The sequence below is a fragment of the Podarcis tiliguerta genome, assembly GCF_965153285.1.
Source record: "Podarcis tiliguerta genome assembly, chromosome: 4".
NCBI lineage: Eukaryota > Metazoa > Chordata > Lepidosauria > Squamata > Lacertidae > Podarcis > Podarcis tiliguerta.
Window position 1 is genome coordinate 52,506,927 of NC_139537.1, and position 22,051 is coordinate 52,528,977.

The 22,051-nt window shown below is 42.7% G+C and overlaps 1 long non-coding RNA gene across 1 annotated transcript; it reads left to right on the forward strand.

Moving 5' to 3' along the window:
• The first annotated feature begins 13,097 nt into the window (after positions 1–13,097).
• Positions 13,098–18,915, forward strand: LOC310676695. Its single transcript, XR_014510680.1, has 2 exons — positions 13,098–13,135; positions 16,124–18,915. It is a non-coding gene; the product is annotated as an uncharacterized lncRNA (long non-coding RNA).
• Positions 18,916–22,051: the final 3,136 nt, after the last annotated feature.

Consider the following 22,051-nt stretch of genomic DNA (forward strand, 5'->3'; position numbering starts at 1 on the left):
GGCCAAGGAGGAACCCAGCCCAACCAAAGACCAACCCCCTCTGTATCCCGCTTTCCAGAGTGCCCAACCTGATGGCACTGGGAGGCCCAAAACAAGACTGGAAGGAAATAGCCATGAATAAACTTTGTCCTGGTTTCACTGGATAATACACTAATTTTCTGGTAGAAAGCACATTGTTTCGGATTTTCTAAAAAGTAAAATACATACTTGAGGTGCTTCAGAGGAAAAAGCTGGGCTATCCCACTTGATGTTCATAAAAGAAGTGTTTTCTAAAAAGAGAAGGGTAAACATTAGGAATGGCAAAAAAAAAAATAACAACATAAAATAATGATAGTAATAGGAAAGGTGTACCTTCAACAGTTCAGGCGACATTTGTGCAATCATAGATAATGGTGTGCGTGCAGATGAAAGCTTCATGAGACTGGTGTTTGGCATGGGGAAGGAAACCATCAGCTGAAAACATCCCCACACAGCTCTGGTGTGAACAGAGAAAATGGTGTGAACAGCAGGGGAAACGACCTTTCAGTGTTTCAAGCCACTAATGTGAACATATCCTAAGTCCTTTCAGTGTTTCAAGCCACTAATGTGAACATATCCTAAGTCATACTCAAAGGAGACCCACGGAAATCAATGGCTATATTAGTCATATCCTCTGATTTTAGTGAGTCAACTTTGCAACTTAGTTGTATACAACCCAAAGATTCAACTCCTGGAAGCACATATCTGGACAAACATTTGTTCTAGAACTTTGTTACGGGGTTTTGAGAGATCCTGAGAAAGTTATCCCTGAGTTACTGCCATTTTAGAAAGTACTGACTGGGACAGGGTTTGTTTTGTTTTTGTTTTTTTTCTTTGAATGTGAGTGATGTTCCTCATTTGCTGCACTAACCCTCCTTTCCCATATGGTTTCTTCATTTCTGGACATAATTTAGATAGCCCACATCATACTACTTAGACAAGAAGCATTTGTCTTGCCCAGGCATCAGAGGGCACCTTTCTAGCCTTGGAAAAATATTAATTCCATTTTTTTAAAACACACACACATACCTGACTGACATTTAACAATGCAAAGCCTTTTGTAAAACTAGCAGAAGGTCACTGTGTATTTCCTTCTCAAGGAAAATGGCATAGGCCATATTTATACAAATTAATGTTTGCCCAGACAAGTAAGGCACTGGAGAAGAAATTCCCACTTTATTTGCAGCAAGTCAAAGCAAAACATTGTCTTTTATGTGAGGCAAATATGTCAACCGCCTGACCTCACGAGGGAGATGCCTTCCCTTAAACGGCTTCTCCTCTCAGCCTATATTGCTTTCCCAGAACCAGAGGTTACCAAAATGACTGACTGAATGAAAGGCAAAATGGCCCATAACTCTCCAACAGTTGAAATGAAGTTTAAACCTATTCTTCATTTCTTTCATGTGCTGCGTTGAAATATGAGTACAAAGGGAGGCCAGCCGAGTTAAATATTCTGTCATGAGGTAATTCAGCTTTGAATGAGAGAATACAATGATAGCAGTGTGCTTTCTGTTTCCATAAAACCTCATATAACAGTGAGCTCAACGGGCGCCTTCAATGCGCGGCTGAAATGGGAACAGGCAGGATTTCTCCAAATCAAAATGGTCAGATTGAATGTCCTGTTTTGGTGGCAAATCAGCAGCTAATGGTCTCTGAGTACCATCCGCATGAAACATGCAGTTATTTACCCATTCGGAAGCAATTTCCGCCATGTTGTTTGTTTACAAAGTATTGCAGGCCTCCGCCAATAATTCTTTCCACGGAGAAAAAACAACAACCACATGTTGTGATGGTGATCGATCCACATGACCAGCTGGCGTCCATGAATGACTCATAGCATGGAGTGCTGGTAGTTTTCACAACAACTCTCCCTACCAGCTGCCAATGGTAGTTGTACCAGAAGAACAAGCAACCTTCAACACAACAGGAAAACAAAAGCCAATTCACCCAACTGTGTTCAGGTGGTGAGATACAATAATGTTATAGTCTTTCTCACATCAAGGCAGGGTAGACACATGGCCCCAGGTTCTTGCGCTTCACCATCCTCCCAGTATCCAGCTCTTCATTATGTACCTATCTTTTACCACTCCATTACTCATTCTTAGCTTCCCCAAGGTTAGGCAGCAGGGCAATAATCCAGGATCTCAATGCAGTCCCATTGTCGGGCATCCAATGAAGAAGAAGAGGAAGAAGAAGAAGATTCTGACTGAAAAGCATAATACAGTGAAATCAGGCACCTCCAGGCCATCCTATTTTAATTTATAATCAAATAAAACAGAGTTTTCACACGTATAGCAGCTCATTTCAAAAAATGCTTGCTTGCTTTGCTCAGTGCCCTGCTGTGCTCTGGGGTCTTTCATCCTTAGCGCTGATTTAGTGTGAATTTCGGGCTGCAGTCCTATGCAGTGTTAGAAACTGAGATGTGAAATTTAGGAGCTAAATGGCACCTTAAGGCTAGGTTATGGTTGCAACCACAGAATGTCTAGGCACACTTTTTTAATAGTCAGAATACAAAGCTGAAAATGAATGAACTGCAGCTAAAATATTATGTTCATTTTTCAATGGTCTAGTCCTCCCCCTGCCCACCCCCTAATATTGTTAAGAAGGTCTCTTCTCCAGTCTTCAGAGAGTAGCTGGAAGTGGGGAGGTAGAAAAAGGTCCTCCTTTCCTTCCACTCTGCAGTTTTAATCTGAAATCTTAGGTGCAGTCCTGCGCCCGGTGCTCAGAAACCGAACGTGCTAAAGAAATTCCCTGTTGCAAAATATGCCTAGAACAATGGAAGTTTTGAACACTGGTCCTATGTGCATTTGCCTGGGATGAAGGCCCATTGAAGTCAATGGGTCTTAACTTTTGAATAGACAGGAACAGGCTGTAAGACACTTTTTGCCTGTGCTATATGTGGTGGCAGTGCGGTGCAGTGGTTAGAGCGTTGCACGAGAATCAGGGAGACCCAATCAGTCGTGAAGCTCAGTAGATGAACTTGGGTCAACATCTTAGTCTAACCTACCTCGCAAGGTTGTTGTGAGGATAAAATGGAGGCAGGGAAAACCATGAATGCTGCCTTGACCTCCTTGGAGGAAATGGACGATACAAATGAAGCAAGTACTGTAAATAAATATTTAAGAGAAGGCGAATGGCAGTCAGTGTAGTTCATGTTGCAACACACAAAATACTATTCAGTCCTGAAGAGGCTAAGAATCCTCCCTCTCTGCCCATGGACTGAACGCGCACATGAAACCTGTGCAGACGACCAAGAGGGTCATGTGAACAGCTCAGGATAACTGGTCACAAGGAAAAACATCACGCTCAGGCACTGCCATAACTATCCAGACTCTTTAAGAGCTGGCCTTTCTACGCTTTCGGCATTCATAAAAAGTAAAGAAAAAAGTATATAACCAAGGTATAATGTTCCTATGTGCTAACTTAAATGAAGACATACTTGTGCCAAAGCAAATTGTAGCAGTTCAGTTTTCAGCCAGGTGGTGGCACTAAAACCAAATACTTGCCTGCTGAATTCCGAAAAGCCGCTTGTGTTGACTGCAGTATAATTTTACAATCACCCATCTTGTCCTTGTTTGTGATACTGCTTCCTAGATCGTTTAATGTCCATAATCCGGTGCTGTCGGTAGGATCAGATGAAAGGATGAATGTTTTTTATAAAAGAGTATAAAAGCCTAGTTAGCCAGATTCATTAGGTACAAATTCAGAGGGATTTGCCATTATTTTAAAGCTGATGCAGAACTTTTGGTATGTTGCCAAAACTGACTAGGCTGCTATGATAAGAAAGCATTTCCATATTAGCATATGTCAAAGCAGACAGAAAGAGCTCCTTTTGAAACAAAAAAACCAGTCAGGCAAACAAGAGACTGGTTTCATACACCGAAGGTCAGGGATTGTCAGGATGTTTTTGTGTGATTTATATATATTAGTGCAGGGTTTTTTGTGATAGTGGTGTGAGTGTGTGGGTGTTAACATTTCCCACATCTGTAATTCAAATGTAAATAAACTGCACTGGCTGCTAAACCATATTCTATCTGTGTGTGCTTCAAGGCACTATTTTTCCATTACGCATTAGCACTTGTAATTCCATGCATTTGTATTACAGACCAAGACTCTCTCAAGGCAAATCTTTAAAAATGTAGTATAAACATTGACAACTGGGAAACACTGGCCTGTGTGTGCTCCAGTTGGAGAACAGCCTTTACCAAAGGTGCTGTGGGCTTTGAAGACACTTGAACTCAGGACACAAGGGAGAAACATGCTAAGAAGAAGGCACGCTTGGCAAATCCACACCATAATCAACTCCGACCCGGAAACCAATGTCCCCACTGTGGAAGGACGTGTGGATCCAGAATTGGCCTCCACAGCCACTTACGGACTCATTGTTAAAACCGTGTTTACAGAAGACAATCTTACTCGGCTATGAGTGATCGCCAAAGAAGAAGAAGAAGAAGATACTAGCAGATTTAAATGTTGCTCCCTCCACAGTGTGTTTCAAATCACTTTTTCACACTACTGTATGCACCAAAGTGGGGCAGGAATGTATTTACCTGATGTGCGTTACCTGTTTGGTTTCCCTGCAACCCTTTCCCTGCTCCAGTTTGTGAAGCTGTCTTCTGCACATGGGCAATGGCTGTCTCAAATGTACACACCTCAGCTTAAACACGGCATATGTTTTCAAATCAGGTATAATATCATGCGTACTTGCCTTCAAATCCCAGCAGTGGGAGCCAAAGTAAATGGGAATGTGTGCACAGCCTAATACTGCATTGTAGGGTAGAAACACACATTATAGAGCAAACATGGTTTTCCCAACCCTGTGTTCTCATCATAAAACAGACAGAGGTGATGGGCACTTACAGAAAATCATTGGCAGGCAGCAGATGACCCGCCTTCCATTCTACACTATAATCCACCCCTCACCCCAGCAGTTTTCCTGTTTTCCTCCAGCCAGCCCTGAGACTGGAAACTAGCTCATATCTCTTGTTGATTCTCATTGTTCCCGAGTTGCTCTTTGTGCAGCTTGCAAGCTATGTGTGCAAAGCACAGCCCAGGACCAGCGGAGGAGAAACCAAATTGGGGTGTCATCCTAAGCAGTGCATTGCTGTACCTCCTTTTGAGCGAGAGACACCACTGAAGGGGAAGGGGAAAAGACACCAATCAAATCACTTTGTGTTTCAAGTGGAATGATAGCATATCCCTCTCCCATGGGCAATAAACTTGTTCAAGAGGAATCTTCACTTAAAATGGCACATTGCTGTGCCTCTACGTGGGTGAATTACCGGTAAGTCAAGGGTAGGCACTGCAGTGTGCAGTTGAAGCCTGGAAATGAAGTGTTGTGTTGTGTTGTTACAATTGCTCTTATATAAATTTGCTACTTCAGTTCTTACCCCAACTTCAGAACAGATAAGAAAAAACAGCCAGTTTCCAATGGCCTGTTGGTATAAAAAGAGTTTTTATCTACCGGTGGAATGACAACAAGGAGGGAGACAGTCTAATTTCTCTAGGAAGGGAATAGCCTGAACCTAAGCTGTATAGCTGTGGGATGCGGGTGCCTGTGGGGCGCGGATGCCGCTGTGGTCTAAACCACAGAGCCTGGGGCTTGCCGACCAGAAGGTTGGCGGTTCAAATCCCCGCGATGGGGTGAGCTCCCGTTGTTCGGTCCCTGCTCCTGCCCACCTAGCAATTTGCAAGCACGTCAAAGTGCAAGTAGATAAATAGGTACCACTCCAGCGGGAAGGTAAACGGTGTTTCTGTGTGCTGCTCTGGTTTCGCCAGAAGCAGCTAAGTCATGCTGGCCACGTGACCCAGAAGCTGTACGCCGGGTCCCTCAGCCAGTAAAGTGAGATGAGTGCGCAACCCCAGAGTCATCTGGACCAAATGGTCAGGGGTGGCTTTACCTTTAAGCTGCATAGGGCTTTCATAGAATTGTAGAGTTGGGAGGGATCCCAAGAATCATCTAGTCCAACCCCATGCAATGCAGGAATTTTGCCCACAGCCATCCCTGGGTGGGCTTGAACCACCAATCTTCTGGTTAACAGTCAGACATAGTGACCCACTGAACTACTTTACAGCTCATAACCAGCACTTTGAATTGTGCTCCAAAACTGACCCATAGCCAGTGAAGCTATTGTAACAAGTTAGTTAGTGATATGATCCCTATAACTAGCCCCAATCAAATAGCACCAATCTCTATGAAGTCAGTACAGGTACAATTCTGTCATGCCTTCTTTCTCAAATTGCTTTCTGGCCAGGGGGGCGGTGAAGGATCCAAATGTAAAGATAACGACAGTTTTTAAATAAATAAATGGTGAAGCACCCACTTTCCTACATACAATGTATTTTGTGTAAATCAGGAAGATTTTCCCACAGTACCACAAAAGAAGTCTTTCCTCCATTCAGACAAAATAAGATTTTGAGCAACATTGATTCAAATGTGTTTCGAATATTGAGAAATGATATGTGAAATGGTTTATTTCCATTTTGCAATAGCGGGAAAGTAGAGGTGCATTTTGCACAACTGTAAAGTGTAATAGATTTTAGAGAGAGAAAACGGTAAGAGTACGCATCTTATTGACAGACATTGTCTAAGATAACAACAAAGCAGCCCACAGCAGCCTCCCAGAAAAGCAACCAGGGGAAGCATTACTATTTGCAGTAGAGCAACAAGGAAGAGGATTTCAATGGGCTGTGGAAAGCAAACAGCTCTGCTAGCAAAGCCAACTCAGTTTATGAGTCATAGCAATTAGCAAATTCATTTGTGTGTCTGTAATCTTAGGCTTCTCAAGAAACACACAGTAGAATGAGGTGAGTGATAATCAGCAACAGTGTTTTATTTCTTCGATGTGTTCCTTGTCCCAGGTGAGCTTTTGGCTGGAGGTCCATGATCTCTCTTGATCTCTACATGGCACCAATATGGGACAAGGTTCTATGTCTTCTGTGGACGCTGCTATGTGGAGCATGTTGTTTTGCGTCAGTTCTACCCGCTTTATACTGTTTAAGCTGTGCCTGCCAAAATCTCTTCTCTTAGGCAGCTATTGAAGGCTCAAGAGCCCTGTCAACGACATGATCTGAGATGGATAATTCTCACTTTCTAGCGGGGGGAAGAAATCCCATGGCTTGTCTATCTGGAGACACCCCATGCTAATATGAAATCCCTTTCCCCTAATCCAAGGGTAGGGACCCTGTGGCCTTCACTATGCTAGTGGACTTCAACTCCCATCTTGCCCGGCCAGCATGGCCAGTGGTCAGGGATGGTGGGAGTTCAGCAACCCACTGGGGGACCATGGGTTCCCCTCTCAGCCTCATCCCTAACACATTCATAGAATCATAAAATTGTGGAGTTGGAAGGGATCCGAAGGATCATCTAGTCCAGGGGTTGGCAAAGCTTTTGTGGCTTGGGCTCGTTCATGGTCCCACAGATGATACGGTGGGCCGGAGTGTATGTGCACGCACGCACGCACGCACAAATGCTATTTCCAGTGCTCCTTCCAGCATGGAGGAGGCGTGCACAGCTTCCCATTGGCTGCAGAAGCTGCCTGCAGCCAATGGGAAGCTGACCAGCATCGCGGAAGGCGGTCCCAGCTCTGCTCCGTGTCGGTTTAGCGCGGTGCACAGGAGCTAACTGAACAGGCGGAGGGGGCCCATGGGCCACTTATGGCCCATGGGCCTTAGGTTGCCGACCCCTGATCTAGTCCAACCCCCTCCAATGCAGGAATATGCAGCTGTCCCATATGTGGGTCAAACCTGCAACCTTGTCATTATCGGCATCATGCTCTAACCAACTGGGCTTTCCAGGCTGACTCATCTAGGCTGGATCTACACACACAGGGAAAAAACCACTATAAATAAGTCAGAAATTAAATTGTTGTAAGAAGAAAAGCAAAAAAAAACACCTCTATGTAAAATCACATAGACAAAGTTTTGGGCTCTACAGCGTTGTAACATGAGTAATGTGTTACTTCATATGACCCTAGTCATTAAAAATGGGGACCAGGTGCTCAGCAGTCTGGATTCAGAGGAGATCACCTTTAGTTGATTCTGTGATTCAATACAGAAGACATCTAAACATAAATATCAGAAGGAAGCTCTTAACAATCTGTTCTGCCTTGCATGAAACTCTGAGCTGTTTTAGGAGCTTTCCTGGAAAGCACATGTCTTGCATCCCGGGGCCAGTTCATGCATTTAGCCTACACGTATGGGCTCCATTTTCACAGCAGTATGTTCCTTACTTGTCAGCCTGGTTAGAATTGCAAAAACAGAGTACAAAGCCACACATGCAGAATAGCTTGTCTTTTCAGTCAGATGCCACATTGAGTGCACCTACATCTCAGGCCTTGAGTGTGAGAAGCAGGAGAAAATATGGTGGTATGAGCAGTTTAGAAAGCAATTTGTCTTCTCAGCTGCAGGAGGGGAAGGGAATGCATGAACACGGCCTTTGCCAACCTGGTGCCCTCCAGATGTTTTGAATGACAACACTCATCAGCCCCAGCCGGAATAAAACTCCACTAACACATCCATGGATCCTGGCTCTAGAAAACTGTGGCTAGTGGTTTAACCAGAGAACATGCTAATCTACCCTTGGGGGTGACAGAAAGCCTACTAAAAATTATGGTGTTTCCTGCGGTTTCGTGAAGAAATAAACTCAGAGATAACAAAGCCACAAGAAAAGATAAGAAAATGAAATAACATCTGCTCTGAAGAATAACTGAACAAGAAATCTTCTCAGAACAGTTACTGAATTCTGCCATTCTAAAAAGTTTTAGCTATTTAAACAAATAGAACCCAGTTTCATTTTTTTTTCATGTTCAGAACAATACCCACTCCTATAATTTCTTCAGCCGCTCCTGTAAAATGCTAATTGTGGCTCCTTTCATTCATGTGTGAGACCCACAAGAAATATCAGTTTCCACAGGCTCACAGCTCATCCCCCCCCCTGCCCCCACCCAGACATTCCAGTAACAGAAAATTCAGCTGATCATGTACTATTATAATCACTTGGTAATTATCCCCATCTGTAATGCACCTCCTATGCGAGAGGAAATTTGCCATAAAGCTTTAAAACAAAATGACTCTCTGGGACAATATGAGGAAAGCAAGGAGACAGAAGTGTGTGAGTTTCAATTGGTTCCCTCCCACTAGAGTTTTAGAAGGGCAGTGATCACTTTTTGTTCGTTTCATCTTGCTTTAAATCTACCCTGTTGTCAGCCTCCTGTTATAGTTCTGTATTTTGTCACGCGGGCCCATTTTATACCCTCTCTTGTTACTACTGCTGCTGCTGTTGTTTTAAGCAATATAATGCTCTTGGCTTTTGTTCTTGTATTGATTGTCTTCTTGGGTTTTGCTGTATTTTACGTTTTAACCTGGAAGCTGCCTTCGAGGACTGAAAAACATGATAGAGATATAAAATGATTGAAGGAATGAAGTGTACCATTTTATCACTTTGAATGTATAAACTAAGCCTGATCCTTCAGTGAGACCTAAGCTAGCGGCAGCACCATGATGGAAAGCCCCTTAACTCACAACACAGTTGCTTGGAGTTGCTGCAGCCTGATTTCTGGAAGCTGGGCAGTCGAAAACAGCGTCTCCTTCCATCCAAGCAAGGAGCTGAGGCTGAAGTGATGGAGCTGCTGCATTGAGCAGCAAGGGACTGATGATTCTGCCAGAGAGAGCCTTGCCTCTTCTAGGAGCTGCTCAGGGGCAGGATCTATTCTAGAAGTGTGGTGCAGTGGTTAAGAGAAGTAGACTCATAATCTGGTGAACCGGGTTCGCTTCCTCACTCCTCCACATGCAGCTGCTGGGTGACCTTGGGCTAGTCACACTTCTCTGAAGTCTCTCAGCCTCACTCACCTCACAGAGTGTTTGTTGTAGGGGAGGAAGGGAAAGGAGATTGTTAGCTGCTTTGAGACTCCTTGTTGTTTAGTCGTTTAGTCATGTCCGACTCTTCATGACCCCATGGACCAGAGCACGCCAGGCACTTCTGTCTTCCACTGCCTTCCGCAGTTTGGTCAAATTCATGCTGGTAGCTTCAAGAACACTATCCAACCATCTCATCCTCTGTCGTCCCCTTCTCCTTGTGCCCTAAATCTTTCCCAGCATCAGGGTCTTTTCCAGGGAGTCTTCTCTTCTCATGAGGTGGCCAAAGTATTGGAGCCTCAGCTTCACGATCTGTCCTTCCAGTGAGCACTCAGAGCTGATTTCCTTAAGAATGGATAGGTTTTATCTTCTTGCAGTCCATGGGACTCTCAAGAGTCTCCTCCAGCACCATAATTCAAAAGCATCAATTCTTCGGCGATCAGCCTTCTTTATGGTCCAGCTCTCACTTCCATACATCACTACTGGGAAAACCATAGCTTTAACTATACGGACCTTTGTTGGCAAGGTGATGTCTCTACTTTTTAAGATGCTGTCTAGGTTTGTCATTGCTTTTCTCCCAAGAAGCAGGCGTCTTTTAATTTTGTGGCTGCTGTCACCATCTGCAGTGATCATGGAGCCCAAGAAAGTAAAATCTCTCACTGCCTCCATTTCTTCCCCTTCTATTTGCCAGGAGGTGATGGGACCAGTGGCCATGATCTTCGTTTTTTTGATGTTGAGCTCTCCTCTTTCACCCTATTCCTCCTCACTTTCTGCCATCAAGGTTGTGTCATCTGCATATCTGAGGTTGTTGATATTTCTTCCGGCAATCTTAATTGAGACTCCTTAGGGTAGGGATAAAGTGGGATATCAAATCCAAGCTCTTCTTCTTCTTCTAGAACATGCAATGGGCTTGCGTCCTCCCAAGTTTGCCCAGTGGATGGGAATCCTCTGGCTACTAGCTGGGCACTATGTTGTCAGACCTGAGATTTGACCAGGCCCATCATTCCTCTCAGAGATGATAAGAGGGGAACCTTTATCCATATGTGGTGGGAGTGTAAAAAAGTGAAAGGGTTCTGGGAGAGAGTATATAATGAATTAAAGAAGATGTTAAAATACAGTTTTGTAAAGAGACCAGAAACTTTCCTTTTAGGAATAATGAGGAATGAAATCAATAAAAAGGACTGTAAACTTTTCCAGTACGCGATAACAGCAGCGAGAGTATTGATGGCCCAGAGGTGGAAACAAGAAGAATTACCGACTTTGGAGGAGTGGAGGATGAAATTAACAGATTACGCAGAATTGGATAAATTAACTGGGAAAATTAGATACCAACGAGCCCATAAATTCATTGAGGACTGGAAAAAATTTTCGGAGTATTTGAAAGGCGTATGTGAGGAACAAACAACGCTAGTAGGTTTTAAAGAAGTTTTGTGAGTAAGATAAGGAATATTGCAAAAATGTAAACAAATTTGTTAAGATATTTATTTATGTATTTACTTGTTTACTTTAAAAGAAAAAGGAAAAAAAGGAAAGGAAAAATGGTGATACGGAATTTGAGAAATGTGTAGGAAAAATTTTTATCACGGATGATTGGCAGAGAAGTTGTGGGAAGTCCATATGAAAAAACTGTAAATATGTGAATGGGAAATTTGTACGACTATATATATTTATGTAAAATTTGAATAAAAAAACAGAGATGATAAGAGGGGAGGTCCAGAGCTGACAATGGAGCTGCCTTTCCCATTGAGCAGAGCAAGGTTGCCATCTCAACTGGCTGCTGCCACACACATACCCAACCTTTCCTTCCTCCATCCATTCCTATTCTCCTGCATGGTTAATGCCTGCTTCTTTCTGGCCTGAGCTGTTGTTGCTGCTGCTTTATTTACAGCCAGTAAAACAGTTGGTGAGTGGTGGCAACGTTTAGGAAGACTGAGCTCCAGCACAGTCAAAGGTTAGGGGTGATGGGCAGTGCTGGATTTACGTATACGCTTTAGCTTAGGGCCCTAATCTCTTGGGAGCCCCCCAAAAATTTAAAGGAAAAGAAACTGGATGTACATTTCCAAAATATAAGATAAAAAAGCAAATAAAATAAAACCTACATACAGTTAGAGCTTAATAATTATTTCACTGTTAATATACTTCTTCTTAATTGTATTTCAGTTCAACAATGACTTCGATAAAATACATATTTTGTTATGTGCAAATTAGATACCTATTAGGTCCACAAATTACCATATAGCATATATTCAACACAAAAAACAGCGACGATTTGTTGTTGACAAAGGACAGCTAGACATATAAAGGGCCCCATTACTTTCAGTAGCTTAGGGCCTCATCAGACCTAAATCCAGCCCTGGTGATAGGAGGTGCGGTCCAACAAGATATGGAAAGCTGTAAGTCACTCCATTCCTGACCTAAGTATTTGACATCAGTATTTGCAGAAAGCCACACTGAGATCCAGAACTGGATCTACCTCTACCTATTAGATAGGGGGAATTCTACTCTGTGTGCTCCCTCCTCTCTGAACTGCACAGGCCCAAGTTCCTGTGCAAGACTTGAGCTGATTCTGCTGGATCTCTGGGGTGTGATTTGCCGCTCAGTCATCAGTTACAAATACAAAACACAATCAGCAACCGTGAAGAAAGAAAGAAAACATCCCGCCCCAAAAAGCAGCAGCTTATTTAGTCAAAATCAGAATATCAGAACAAAGAAGATACAATAGTGTAAAAGACTGAATTACTCCAAGAGACAAACCACCAGTTAATCACAAGCCATGCACAAATAATACAATCCTGTCCTGGAACTGGATCCATGCAAGAAATCAGAAACACCCAAAGAACCGCAGTAGTCTACAGTATTTGTTTTTAGGAACAGCCAAAAGGCAGATATTAAGTTAGACGTCAGCGTATTTATTGCCCTGCAAAATATGTTCTGCTAAGCTTCCCTTTGCCCTTCCCTGTCCTCAGACAGCATACTATAATGTTTTTTATACAACACAATAAAAAACAAATGTGCGATATCTAGATCAATTTTTTTCATGCTGTGCCACCAAAGGGTTTGCTCATTTTTATTTTGTTTTAATCACAGGGACCATTGTTTATCTATGTGGGTGGAAACAGTTCACTGTGTGTTCTGTGCTACTATCATGTTAATATTTAACATTGCTGTTGAGATAATAAATTCTAGCTGGGCTGGGCATTGCCAGTAATATTTTGTTCAATGACCTGATTCAGTCTAATGGAGGCGGACGGGCAGTTTTCATGTATGTATTTACTTAATTTTAAAAGGGGCCCCCAGAAAATAATTTCAGTTTTAACAAAGGTGAAAGATAAAGTTTCAATGGTGCCATGCCATAATAATTTAACTCCTCTCATAGCAGCTGTTCTTTACTGATTTGCATTCTCATTTGTCATCAACTTAGTTTTATCTTCTCACCACTCTTGCATTAAGAGTTCTCACAGTTATACATACATTCCTTGAACATAGAACTTAGGGATGTCACAACAGTTTGCAAGGCTGGCCACATAGCTTTTCACCTCCAGCAAATGCAGGAACCTGTGTATGTGTTTGTGGCAGGTTTCACATACATGACACCATTGGGCGAGTAGGTCAGTGACTCTTATGGTGGAGAGGGACATGGGCTCTCCCCCTCCGCCATATGCATCATATCATGTGCGAAGCAGGTGCTCCAAATGGAATACAGATTCCCATGGAGGCCTGATTTGTGTGATTCTTCCCTTTGGAGTGGATGGGAGAGATTGCACAAATTTTACTTAAGCAAATCCAGGGATTAGGACCTGCTCCCACACCATGCAAAGGGGACTGCTGGTTTGGAAAGTGTGCAAACTGAGCTACAGGGTATCTCTTTTCCACAGCTGTAAACTCACTCGGTTTGTTATGAAATCCAATGCTTAATGTGTTCAGGTGCAGATCCTAAAATGTAGGCACTGCACTCCAAAAGTCAGGAGTGGCAGTCTGTTTAAGTGGGTGTTTATTCTGCTATGTTAGGAGCCCACCCTATGTCAGGCTCCAGAGAACCTGATCCCTCCCCTGGTGGCAGCCAAGAAGCAGATAAACAAGAAGAATTCTTACCAAGTAATTTATTCACTGTGCACAGAGACAAATGAATGCATTCTCCCTAAGATAATGGCGTTGCTCCAAGTAAAGTCCAATCCCCTCCATCTCCCCTATTCTGTGTCATCCCTGTGCCGGCCAATCTGAGCTTTATGCCTCTGCGCTTTCTGTTCTATTACTCTCAATGCCTGCCTAGTCCTGGGAGGAGTGTGCACACTCAATAATGCTTTCCCAAGACACTGAGTCTGTCATCAGTCTCTCCCCTGGTGCTTCTTCTTCCTGCTGTTCTTCTCCCAGTATTTCCCAGCTTTCCCCCTCTGCAGCCTCTGAACTCTGGCCTTCTGCAAACCACTGTTCTAAATCTATACTGTCCTCCTGCTCTCGGGAAGGTTCAGGTGAAGGGGGGAGCATCTCCACCAGTCCTCCACAGTCCAACCCCTGACACCCTATGGTTTGCCATATGGGATTTGTTGTTGAAGTCTGTAGCCTGTAACAATCCAATTGGTTGGTCCCCAATCCTATGAGGTCACACAGTGGGATTCATGAGGAACAGGCTGCCAAAAGCATGACTACATAATGCCCCCTTCCCCCATGTGACAAGGCAGTGGGCAGCCTGCAGGTTCCATGTTTAAGTACTCTTGTGGCCCCCTTAGTATGAAAACTTGGACTGCTTAGCTAAGGCAGATGCTTCTCAAATTATTATTTGAATTACATATGGCAATGTGAAAGCCTACGCTAAAAAATGGGTGTAAAGATTATGAGAATCCTGTATTAGTTTTTTCTCTGTACAGAGAAAAGAATCAATCTACTTACAGGAAGTCTGAATAAATGGATTGTTACTCCATTTACAAGCAACCCTACCCTAATGTGTGCAGACCCCCACTAAATGAATGCTACAAGTGTATAATTAAATTATATGCTTGTGAAGACTAGCACAATTAAAACCAGGGGTGAGGAGGCACAAAAGATTAATCCCTCTAAATCAGGGCTTTGCTAATTTAGTGAGCAGGAAATACAATTAAGGGAAATAACATATTAAAAACACCTACACAAATATCGAAACATCTCTTGAGTGCATTAAAACTTGTGTGTCCGTATAAGGAGAAAACTTCATTTCCTTAATAAAATCAAATTAGAAAACTGAACTCATTCATACCCTGGAGAAAAATTTGCACCTCAAAATGTTCCGAGCAGAATATCATCGGAAGCTGAAAGGAAATCACGATGTTATTTAAACATTTTATAATGCTCTGAGGTTATGGTTTTAGATAGCAATTCAAATTCTAGAAGAGGAATTTGGAGGAACAGGGACTGCTTTGCATTAACATTATACACTTGCATTTTCTATGGCAGAATAAAGTGGCAATGCTTTTTGCATTTGTAAAACAAAGCAACCATCTTGGTCCCCAAAATATTAGCATTCCATTGCTATTCTCACTGCTAGGAAGGAGCGCTTTTACATCTCTCCACCTCATGGGGTGGTTTATGTGGCTAGTAGCTCCCATGTCACAGATAGGCACAGACAGGTAGTGTGGTTGCTGTGTGTGGCCCTGACCTCATTTTTTGCAATCTCTAACACTTCCTTCTTCCATGCTACAAAACTGAATAAAAAAAATATGTAAAGGAAGCTGCTGTATGTAAGTGATAGAGAATATAAAGCAGCGGTGAGTGAACTTGGTATCCTACAAATGTTCTGGACCACAACTCTTATCGTCCTCGTCCCTTGGCTGTGCTAGCTGGGGCTGATGGGAGTTGGAGTCCATCAACATATGGAGGACACCAGGTTTCCTGTCCCTGGTACAAGGTGTTGCAAGTGTAAGGCACCAGGTTAACTCCCTGACTACCTAAAAGGCAAGAGCAATAAGGAAATCCTGGGGAAAACCTCTGGTCTGGGGACAGGGTAGCTGAAGAGGTAACTCCACTGAGAGCCCAAGGAGCCCATTGTCCTTCAGAGTAGACAATACCAAGTGAGATGGGCCAATGATCTGACTCAGCATAGGGCAACTTCATGTGTTGATGCTCAGTATCAATTTGCAACACAATAATTAGTTCCACATAGTTTTGGGGCTACTCAGAGGATATAAACCTCCGGTAAAAGGTGCAAGTGCAATAATTTCCTCCACCACCCTCATGACTAGATAGCATGCGCATTTGATTTCACAGTTCTCTTTTGCAGCGAGAAGACAAGAAAGGATTGCTGGAGGCCGGCTCAAAAACAAGACGAAGTCGCAGGAGGACATCATGATCTCCAAGATTAGGAAATGATCCCTAACGTTGTGCTAAAGAGGGAGGGTTAAATCAAAGCCTCAATGATCCAACATTCCTGATAGAGCACATTCAACAGCAAAAAAAGCCAGGAGGTCTGAATGCCATTGATGTTCTACCTGTGCATTTGTTGGGAAACGGGGTTGACATAGCCTTGTGATAAGGATCTGCTTTCCCTTCCAAAGAATGCATCCCAGAACACTTGTTGAGGAATACCCACAGAAGCTGACCAGCAGTGAGAACTCAATGTGGGGCCAGCCCAAGCAACCGAGAAACCAAATGTTCAATCATGGATGAGCGGACAGCACTGGATCGACCACTCCTGGTTAGTGGGAAAGGATAGTGGCCTGCAGCTCTGCTGCACAGGTCATTGAAGGGATATAGTCCACATTCCTATAAATCAGAAAAAAAGTCCCAGAACATAGACAAAGCATTAGGAAGACTAGAAGATCACACACACACACACACACACACACACACACACACTGCAGGCACTGAAGATAATACTGTACAATGCATTTCCACTCGTTCACAATACAGTGAGCCACAATGCCAAGTGGATGGAGCCTGAGGGCCTTGTATTCTGCTGGACTGGTTTAATGTTTTACTGAATTTGATGATGTAGCTCATTTGCGTACATGGAGGGGGGGGAGAAGGTTGTATGCATTGTGTAACTTGTGCCAAAGGTTTCGTTAAGAAGTACTGGATAATGATATGAATTATTTAGGCAAGGTCTCACTCCATACGTGTGCATTGCTTTTTTTTTTTTTTTGCTAAGGACTCTCTGTTCTTAATCAAAGGTACATGGAAACATCAGGCTGCTTATTTTAAAAGCCTGTCTCAGCCTGTTAATGGAGTGTGGAAATAACCCTGGAAGGTAAAGCACACCTGAAGTTTGTCTTTCCCTGAAGCAAACATTGATCTTTACTTAAAAAGATTGTAATAAAACCAGGATTTGTGTGATTTTATGATAACGCCTGCAGTCCAGTTACAATCTACGTCTAGTCAGAAACAAGTCCTATTGTGTTCCATGGGACGTTCTCCCAGATAATGGGGCAACCTTGGTTTATCAAGCTGAAATTTCCAATTCCCACACCACCTCAAACAAATATCAACAAAAATGATTGCTGATAGATTTGTCAAAGATGGGAGGAAAGAAGAAATGTTTGTACTCTTGATAGATGTTTTCATAGGAAAATTGGGACGCACATACAGTATTATCCTAAAATACACATTTTTAATACATTTTGGTACATTTTTTTGAGCCAAGAATTGTATTGAAAAATTCTGAGAACTTTGAAATCCAAAAGATAATTACATTGTTCCAATCCGCACCCGCACACACCACTTTATTGTAAATAGAACTTCTAATTTGTTTACAAAATAAAGCAAATATTAAAATTGGCAATAAAAGACAAAATTAAAAGCAAATATTTTTTAAAAATGCAAAATATAAGTAAAACCAACAGCTAAAAACAGATTAAAGCACTGGTCACCTTCTGCATGTCTGCCTGAACAAAAATGTTTTTAACAGGCACTGAAGAGAGCACAGTGAAGGCACCTGCCTGATGTCAATGGGCAGGGAGTGTTGGTGCTGCTATGCTCAAAGACTGGTTCCTTACAAGTGCAGAATGCATATTATGTGCACCTGTAACTGTGCTTGTTTGACAGATTGAAGTGGTCAGGTGGCACATATGGGGAAGCCGATCCCTCGAGTACACTGGCCCCAAGCTTTTAAGGGTTTTATATACTAATAGCAACACTCTGAACTTGAGTAACAAACCAGCATTAGTCCACAAAGTTCCAGATCAGATCAGTTCACATCAGAATTCAGATCCCGAATTGCCCTAGTCATGGCACTGCCTCCATGGCTCAGCTTTCAATGAGGGCAAAAGCACGAGAGCTACAATGGGCTGCCCTCAAACTATGGGAAAGTCCCTGTGGTCTGAAGAACGCTTTTCAAAATTAGCAACAGGGAATCCTCCGACTTTGCCTGGAGGCTACTGAGTTTCCGCTCCTGAGCCGGGCCCCTAATTGCTAGCTGAGCGCTGTCCATTTTATGTTCTAAGACGCACCTCATTAAGCTTTAAAAAGAGCATCGTGGGGAACAACAAAGCAGCTCAACTCCTGTGTGGCCCTCCAGATGCAATTGGACTTCAACTCCCGTAACCCCCAGCCAGGATGAGCAACGGTCAGGAATGATGGGAGCTGTAGTCCAGCAACATCTGGAGGGCCACAGGTTCCCCACCCCTGTGATATGCCTGCACACTGTGGCAATTCTCCTGCAGCAGCTGCGACACCAAGGGCCCCACCCATCTCATTCGTTGCTCCTCCACTGTACATCTTGCTGTTTCAATCAGCACCTGCAGGACTATCCTGCAAAGATTAAAATGTGATCGGTGCCTTCCGCCTGGTTGCCGTCCAGCAAAAACAGGTACATGGAATCCAATCACAGGCACATGAGTGCATTTCACTGCCTCTCTAGAGAACACGATGTTTTATTAAGCTTTGCTGGAGCAAGAGGGATTGTGGAATGACTAGCGTATGAAAAACACATGTGCATTGATCACTGTCTACCTTGTAACATAGATTCGTAGACTCTCAGAATTGTAAGGGTCGTCTAGTCCAACCCCTAGCAATGCAGGAATCAGTGTGTGGCTCAAACCCACAACCTTGACTGACATTAAAAGTCTAATATTCTAATGGCTCATGAATTGGAATGTGTATGCCTCCTCTAAGTGACTTCATGGTTTCCTAGTATTTTAGTAGGAATTGCCTGATCTGTGCTGTTCATGTTATTGGCTTAGTTTATTGCTGCTGTTGATTAGTGTACTATTTTTAACAATCGTAGCTTGCAGTGTTGTAGTCTCTCTTCTAATATTTTCTATCTAGAATTATAGGTGGGGGTGGGGGATCTCAATTAGTTACTGCTCGATATGTGCAGGATCAAGACCACATTATTCAAGGATGTGCCCTGGGTATAGGAGAGAGATATTTTGCATAGGATCTCCCTGTACAAGGATCAAGCAAGAATACAGCCATGCCCGGGGGGAGGGGGATTCCAGGAAGGGAGTAGTCAGGAGAAAATGTGCTTTCCTCAGATGATTCAGATACAATTGGATTATTCTGCCTGGAGGTACATTCAGCACTCGCAGTCATCTCCGTTCTGTGGGTCTGTATTTGATTTGATTTGATTTATTATATTTCTGTGCCACTTTTCCTTCAATTGAATCCCAAAGCAGCTCACAAGCAATAAATAGCGATAACCTGACAGAACATGACAGAACATCGCAGATACAGCATAAGTAAGATGGAACAATTAACAAACCACCGGTGTGATGATTACAATATGTATACTGTTATAGCGAAACAACAATTTAAAAATAAGCTAAACATCACAATTAAAGCAAAAGCCATATTATTCAACTGGCAAATCAATACATTTATAAGCTATAAAACATTATTAACCTCCATATAACAACCTGGTTTGAGAATAAATTCTTTTTCCAGGAAACTCTGGGAATTTTAGTTCTCTGAAGGAAGTGAGGCTCATGATAGTGTATAGAGAATTCTTTTTTTATGCATTTTTTTAAAAAAATTGTTTTTATTGAATTTTACAATTTTATATTCAACACAATCCTTATTATCACAAAAAGAATATATAAATCCCTTAAAAACCCCACCCCCACCCCTCCCATGACTTCCCTCAACTTCCCCTTCTGGTTCTCTAAATATTTACTTCTCCTGCCTGTTTTATTCTACTTTAATTTTATAATCTTTAAGTTAAATATTATTATAGTCTTATCATTTAATACCATATTCTTCCACATTGCATCTTACCCTTTATTATTTCCACATTATTACCTCTTAACTTTTTTATTTGTTTTCTTAACTGTAAGACCCGGCTATTGAGTCCACTTCTTTACAATATTTCTGTAAATACAACATAAATGGTTCCCAGTCTTTTTTAAAGTCCCTGTTGTCTTTGTCTCTTAGCTTTCCAGTTAGTTTTGCCATTTCGGCATACTCCGTCAGTTTTTCTTGCCATTCTGCTTTCATTGGTATCTTGTCATTTTTGCATCTTTGGGCTAGTAACATCCTAGCCGCTGTTGTAGCGTACATAAATAGTTTTTTCCACTCTTTTGGCAAGTCTTGTCCCATAATACGTAGCAATAAAGCTTCTGGTCTTTTAACAGAGGTTATCTTAAGCATTCTTTTCATTTAATTATAAATCATTTCCCAATAATTTTTGATGGGTTTACAATTCCACCTCATGTGATAAAACGTGCCCTCTGTGTATAGAGAATTCTTAGCATCCCACCAAACCAAAGTTCCCAGAACCACCTCTGGCCCTGAAAAAAGTGCTTTTTTGGGGGGGAGAGCAAGACACAGGTCATGTGACTTGCCCTGGAGCACATTCCGGAAGCTGCGCATACTGATCTTGCATCAGAAAAAGATGGAAGGTATGTTTGGAGGGCCCAATCCATATATATGGTGTATTGGGCCCAGAAAATCTTGCAAGCTGCAGCAAACATAGGAACAGCACAGGTCACCCAACTTGCTGTATTAATGAAAGAAGGTGGGGTGTCTTTATTTGAAAGCTATAGGTTGGGCTTCCTTCACTTCTGATTCAGGGCCCAGTAACCTGGCAGTTTAACTTTTGTGCATCTGCGCAGCGCCACTCCTGCTGTGGTGGTAAAATATTAATCTGTCAAAGCCGCCGTTTGATGAAACCTACTAATCCCCTCCTTGTAAAAGATATTGACCCAAACAGAACGTTCTGTATTCTCACCAACCGTCTCCAGACTTTTATATGCAATGCAACTTTACTGTTAGCGCCTTATCAATAAACACGGCAAAGCGTTAAGCCATAAAAGGCAACAGGTCATGAGTAATAAAAGTTACGGTTCCAACACAGAAGTGGCTGAGTACAGTATAAGAGAAAGCATCCTACAGCAAAGCAGGTCAGGATCAAATTGGGGCAATTAGTTACTGGCCTCAGCAGCAGCAGCAGCAGCAGTCATAATCCACCATTTAACTGGCGGACTTTAGATGACTGCAAAGTGCATCGCTGCATTTTGGAAAGGGCAAGCCATGTAGCTTTCCATTAAAATGAGAACCAAGCCAAATTTCTCCCCATACCTATGCACACGTTCCCACTGCAGATGTTGAACTGGAAGCATGCAACACTAAGGCCTCATCTCCATCATAGTTAGGTCCAAAGCCTTTTCATTTGCCTGCACTTCAGAAGTCAGAATGCACTAAGGGGTCCACTGTGCATTCAGCTCCCACAATCCCTGCTATCTTTTAGTGTTAATGCATAATCGGACATGACTGGGGAGTTACTCAGAGAATGTGTCGACACCCACCTTTTCAGCCTTTGCGAGATAAAACAATTCTTCAAGTCCTCATTCAGAATCAAACATTCAAGCCAGGATGCAAAGAGGAAACACTGTTTGTTTTGGTCCTTAACTAATGGTTTGGCCACTCTTGGATCCTGCTTGGATAGCCTTGAAAGCATTACCAGGTTAACTGGTGGTACACAGATGTCCTGACAGATGGCTATCATGATGTTCTCCACTCTGGGTAAGAGGGGGGCTTCCTTGATACAATGTGAAAAACTGTTGATATGTTGCACTCTAAAATACGGTGTTGAATTTAGGTTCAACAGCCATACAGGTGGAATATACACAACAATTTCCAAATTCAGTGCTGTGCTGCATAGGTTTGAATACAATTTTATTGCTGCTTGTAAGATTATTTAAGTCCTTTCTTACTGATGCTGCCAATGTTCTCCTGAGTCAGACTCAGAAAGAAACTGTGGGGGCTCAAAAAGCAA